The 6,327-nt window shown below is 41.8% G+C and overlaps 1 protein-coding gene across 1 annotated transcript in view; it reads left to right on the top strand.

Annotated features, from left to right (window-relative positions):
- The first annotated feature begins 325 nt into the window (after positions 1-325).
- Positions 326-6,327, top strand: part of PCYT1A (phosphate cytidylyltransferase 1A, choline) — a 47,688-nt gene continuing 41,686 nt past the window's right edge. Inside the window, exon 1 of the mRNA XM_068965305.1 lies at positions 326-410. The gene's annotated coding sequence lies outside the window, so the exon portion shown is untranslated. The remainder of the gene's footprint in view (positions 411-6,327) is intronic.

Genomic DNA, 6,327 nt, shown 5'->3' with positions numbered 1-6,327 from the left:
GCGAGCCACCACCTTAACGCTTCTTGACGGACTGGCAGCGAGCAACAGTGACAAGTCACAGCCGTGTCTTATTACAAGGTACATCCGTTTCTTCACCGCATAGTCCAGTTCCGCAAGGTAACTGACCCTTTGCCATTTTATCGTCTCTCCTGGTGAGTTCTGCTCAGTCACTCCGCCCCACGGGGCCTCTATGGAGGCGGAACCACTGTGTCAGAAGTGGTTTTCGAAGAGAAGTCGTGGTCGGAGTGATAAGAGGGAGGGCAATAGGCGGGATTTCCGGTCCGCGCTTCCGTCAGCTGCCTTTCCCGGGCGTCTCCCCGCAACCTCCTCAATTTCTCTTGTCCGTGACGCGGCGCTCTGGAGAAATTCGACGGGACAGTCACCAGGGGCCAGGGAAACGTGAGCCGCAGGTAAGGACCGGGTGTGTGTATATTCTCGCGGCTCTGTTTGAGAGGAGAAACTGTGGTGCTGGGACTGCCTGGAGGAGTGACTGAAAGAAGAGTGGGTCAGCGACAGCGAGGGGAGTGAGGCTACGACTGCGAGGCTACTGTGACCCAGGGGCATTGACAACGAGGGGACTGTGGCTGAGACGTAGCTGCTTGCGAGGGATCTGTGACCCAGCAGCAGTGAATACTAAGGGGCTCTGACCGCGGAGAACACGAGGCAGAGGCTGCGTGGGGACTATGACCGAGGAAGTATGAAGCAGTGACCGCGGGGAACTGTGACCAAGGGCCAACGACTCGGAGGAGACTGATCGATGGAGAGGAACTGTGAGGGGAGTATGAAGCAGCAGCTGCGAGGGGCCTCTAACCAAGGAGCAGTAACTTTGAGGGGGCTGAGTTGGAGAAGACTGTGGGATCAGTGACTGGACACGGTACTGTAGCGTTTTGTTTGAGTAGAGGTGTGGTGACTGGCTGGAGAAGGTTAGACCCGAGTTTAATTTGATGGACAGACTTCTTGTGGCTGGGAAGCTTACCTCACCATTGAGCTACAGTTTCTTCCGCCGTGAGTGGGAAGTTTGGATTAGATGAATGTTTCCTAAACTGTGGGTTCTGTCCTGTTACTGGGTTCTGTAGTCCATTTAGTGGAGGGGACCTGAAATTGACCAAAAAAAGGAAATAGACCTGAAATTTTCACATAATAATAATAGTATTTCGTGAAACTTGTTATGTGTGTGTGAGGTTATGATGCAAAATGAATTTCATGTATCTTAAAATATAGTTAAAAAGTTGGAAAAACATTGGACCAGATTATTTCTGAGTTTTCCTTCTGGTCTAAAATGCCGTGATTCTACAGTGAGGGGACTATTTGGAAATACCAAGATGCGATTAGGAAGATCTGGGGCTGGGGCACATCCTATACCAGACAGACTTAACTGAAGAAGGCTTCCCAGATAAAATTGGAGTAGTTTTAACTGAAGACTGAAACTCAGGTCCTCAGTTGGGAGAACCAGTGCTTACGTATTGAAATAGGGACAGTGATATTTAGAAAGGCAGTGAGGATATAGGGGTTTGTGATGGGAAAAACTGTTAGGAATAGACACTGAGTAAGGGGGAAGCTTTGAAGAGGGTAGAAACAAGACTTAGAAGGGGAACTGAAGATAGAGACAGAAAAGATTCTGCTGAGAATAAAGTGACCTTCAGGGTCCTTTTCAATCTTAATATTTAATGTTTCTGTAAATACAGGAAATTGCTAGTAAAAAGGTACTGGTTGAGAATGAAATTTGGTGTAGTAATCTGTGGTGAACAGATGATCATCATGGAGAAGACGGAATGACCTGGAGAGGCCAACAGTGGTGACTAGAATGCCACAGAGGAGAAGCGTAAATGTATTTGGCTATCCAGCTCAATGGTTTTTGTACATTGGAGGCCAAGACTGGCCTACTGGGGATGATACCATGCTGTGGATAATTCAGCTGATGTTTTAGCTTTCATGAGGTCTGTTAGTGATGCAGATGGAATTGAAGTGAGTTTCACTACTTCTTCCTCTTTTACAGCCCTTTGTAGAAGGTGCTACTTGTTGATTGCATCGCTTAGTGTTTTTTAAAAATATATGTAATAGAAGAAGCTTGAGACAGTCTTAACTTACTAGACACTGTATTTAGCTGATAACCTGATAGTCACTCCCACCCTTTGTATACATATACACTGTGTCATAGCGGAAGAGATTTCAGAAAGATACTTAAATGGAAATCAGTTGGGAATGGTGAGGGATAGCCTTTTTTTGGCGGCACTAGTCTTAGTTGCAGCACAAGGGATCGTCAATCTTCCTTGTAATATGTAGGATCTTTAGTTTTGGCTTTTGTGATCTCATGCCCTGATCCAGCCCCCTGCATTGGGAGTGTGAAGTCTTAGCCACTGGACCACCAGGGAAGTCCCAGGGAGAGCCTTGTTTAACTAAAAAATGGCTGTTTCTAGAATATTATATGTTTACTAGGCTTACATTCTCGGAGAAGGCAATGGCACCCCACTCCATTACTCTTGCCTGGAAAATTCCATGGACGAAGGGCCTGGTGGGCTGCAGTCTATGGGGTCGCTAAGAGTCGGACACGACTAAGCAACTTCACTTTCACTTTTCACTTCCATGCATTGGAGAAGGAAATGGCAACCCACTCCAGTGTTCTTGCCTGGAGAATCCCAGGGACGGGGAAGCCTGGTGGGCTGCCGTCTATGGGGTCGCACAGAGTCAGACATGACTGAAGCAACTTAGCTGCAGCAGCAGGCTTACATTCTATATAACTAAAAGGAACTACTTAAGAATTTGTTCCTAGAACAGAATATACTGCTTAAAGGTTACTCATCACCAAAGGGAAGACGTTAGGCTTGGGGACTGCAGCACTGCCTCTGGGGTTATTTGTGTTTGCTGAATGAAATGATTCTTTTTGATTTGAGCTGCTTTGTAAATTCCTTTTGGAAACCAATATAATGGCCTAGTTGATTAAGAAAGAACATTATTCCTTCCTCAGCCTATGATGTCTTCTCTCATAAACAGGTGAGGTTTTATTTTTTTTTGGGGATCTCCTCTTTGGATATGTGACTCCATCTATGGGGTCGCACAGAGTTGGACACGACTGAAGTGACTTAGCAAGCAAGCAAGCAAGGAGAATCTAGTCAGAGCCTTGGATTCCTGGTGACTTTATCTGATGTTAGCACTGACTTACTCTGTGACTATGGGAAGAATTATTGCTTTCTCTTGCTTTAGATTTCCTTACTGTGGCAGAGAAAACTGTTCTGGTTAAATAGCCTTTAATAATCTGAAAAATATGCATACTAACCACATTTAGTATACAATCTCATGGAGTTTGTTAACCATCTGCCCTCATTCATGATTTTCCTGTGGAGCTATCTAATCTGTAGGTTAGACATTATTCCCCTTGGGAGATGAATAGCCTCTTCATGTTATAAACTGTGATTAATTTATGAAATATTCATAGAAAAAGCAAGCATAATAATGATGGATAAGGACAAAATATCTAATAATAATTGTAATTTTCTTATGTTTTTCTTTCACAGTATTTGCATAACTCTCATCTGAAGCCAGATCTTCTGACTTTCCTAATAGAGATAATTCCTCCTACTGAATCAAACAGAAGTTCTTACACTAACATTTATGTTCTCCTGAAATAGATTAGAAAGAATAAATTTTTCTACAAGTCATGATTTAGAGGGAGTTTTTTCAGTAAGAGAAATCCTAAAGTCAGGCTACTTCCCAATCATCACTGGAATGTGAGAGCTCCTTTTTTATTCAAGATTGTGGCTGATTCTACATCTTTTACTTATGTCTACATAAGTCACATTAGAAAATAATAGGAAGAAGAGAGTGAGAACAGGGCTCAACTTTCTTGCTTATCTGCCTAGAGAGTAACTTCTAGCACTTTCTCTTTCCTAAGCTTAAACCTGTTTCTAGTCCTAAACTTCTCTTTTCACAGTATTCCTGTCAAATGGGTACCTGAACACATGTATAACATATGATTTGTTAATTGTTTATGAATGGTTTGTGACAAAACTTAAATCCTCCCTTCCTCTATAATTTAATCAGTAAATTCAGGGAATATACATTTTTACATACTTTATTTTGCAGTATATGCCAGGGCACCATTCTAGAAGGGGGGAAAAAAAAAAAGCAACAGTGAGTCTCTAGTATATATTTGACACTGTGTTAGGTTTGTTTACATACTTTATTAATATAAAAAAGTTAATTTCCTGTATTTTCCTGTTTGCATATCACATAAGTAGATAGATATATAGCAGGATTGGAGGGAGATTTGTTTGTTTTTCTGTCTTTTTTTCCTCGCTTTCTGTTGGTAACTCTCTTGTTGAAAGTTTAGTTTGAAGCTTTCTGCATTTGGACTAGAATGTCTGTCAGGGGAACCCATGGATTTGCTAGGCTGTTACATCACATTCACAACTATTTGCAAACCAGTTTGAAGTGAAGGCTGCTAAAAATAGTGATTTATAATCTTTGCTCTATATTAGAGAACAGAGTGAGTGTATGGGACTTAATAGAAACTGGGTGATTCTGGTTTGTTTTTTTGGCCCCTAGTCTTAATCTTTTTTGTTCCATGGAACACTTTGGCATTATGGTGAAACCTTGTGGACTCCTTTTTTTGATTAATGTTTGTATATGCAAAAAAGTACATAAACTATAAAGAAAACAAATTGTGTTGATATGTAGTTATCAAAATATCTTTAAATGTGTGAAATAGCACATGTAGTTTTTATTAACATAGTAAATAAAGCTTTCTGTCTATCAGTGGGTCTTATAACTATGATAACTTTTAAATGATCATGTGTTTAAATTATTTCAAGATATTTGTAACAAGTGTAATATTATATGAAAATATCTATGATTTCTACTGGTGACAAAGTCTATTTTACTAAGTCTGCTATTAGTGTTGTGGCTTACATTCATAATTGAAGGATGGTGGATTTGCCAGAGGCTGGTGAAAATAAAGCGGAGAAGGCAATGGCAGCCTACGCCAGTACTCTTGCCTGGAAAATCCCATGGACGGAGGAGTCTGGTGGGCTGCAGTCCATGGGGTCGCTAAGAGTCGGATACGACTGAGCATCTTCACTTTCACTTTTACTTCCATGCACTGGAGAAGGAAATGGCAACCCACTCCAGTGTTCTTGCCTGGAGAATCCCAGGGACGGGGGAGCCTGGTGGGCTGCCGTCTGTGGAGTCACACAGAGTCGGACATGACTGAAGTGACTTAGCAGCAGCAGTGAAAATAAAGATACACTTTTTTTAGTCTAAATCCCAGATTCCCTGAATCTGTCATAGACCCTGCCTTAGAGATATAACCCAGTCTAGGGAGAACAAAATCTAAACACAGAGTTTACACACTGATTCTTCCAGTGGGATAGTAGCAGAGCACATTATTCAACTGTAAGAACTGTAACAAGTTTCTGGTTTTTAGGATAATCTCTGTCCTGAAATCCAACCCTCTGTGGTCAGGCCCAAGCACAAACTTTATTTTTGTCCGTGACTAACCCAGAGTCTGACACAGAGTAAGTGCCCACTCAGTGTTTGTTGAATAAGTGTTTCTCTGGAGAAATTAGAGGGAAGAGATCAAGTTCAAAGCTTAGATCTTAGATGTGGCCATTTACGGATCCTAAATACTGAGGAGTAACATTGAACCCTGACTTAAAACTAATCGGTCTGTGCAGATAATGTTGTGAAATCACCTTTACATTCAGAATTTCCCAAAGCAGGCATTCTTTTGACTTATTCTATAGGGTGTAGTGATATATATTGGTTAGTGACATTGTTACTGTTGTAGTTGCTAAGTGATATCCAGCTCTTTGCAATCCCATGGACTTTTTAGCATGCCAGGCTCCTTTGTCTTCCACTGTCTCCTGGAGTTTCCTCAAATTTATGACTGTTGAGTCAGTGATGCTGTCTAACCATCTCATCCACTATTGCTCCCTTCTGCCCCTGCCTTCAGTCTTTCCCAGCATCAGGGTCTTTTCCAGTGAGTCAGCTCCTAATGTCAGGTGGCCAAAGTATTGGAGCTTCAGCTTCATCATCAGTCCTTCCAATGACTATTCAGGGTTGATTTCCTTTAGGATTGACTGGTTTGATCTCCCTGCAGTCTAAAGGGACTCTCAAGAGTCTTCTCCAGCACCACAATTCAAAAGCATGCATTTTTCAATGCTCAGCCTTCTTTATGATCCAATTCTCACATCCGTACAGGATTACTGGAAAAACCATAGCTTTGACTAGACAGACCTTTTTGACAAAGTGATGTCTCTGTCAACACTTTTAATACTTTAAGTTAGCTTTTCTTCCAAGGAGCATGCATCTGTTAATTTTATGGTTAGTGAC

This window comes from Capricornis sumatraensis, chromosome 1, assembly GCF_032405125.1.
Source record: "Capricornis sumatraensis isolate serow.1 chromosome 1, serow.2, whole genome shotgun sequence".
Classification (NCBI taxonomy): domain Eukaryota; kingdom Metazoa; phylum Chordata; class Mammalia; order Artiodactyla; family Bovidae; genus Capricornis; species Capricornis sumatraensis.
Note: the sequence above shows the minus strand (reverse complement) of the source record. Positions and strands in the feature narration are given on the sequence as shown.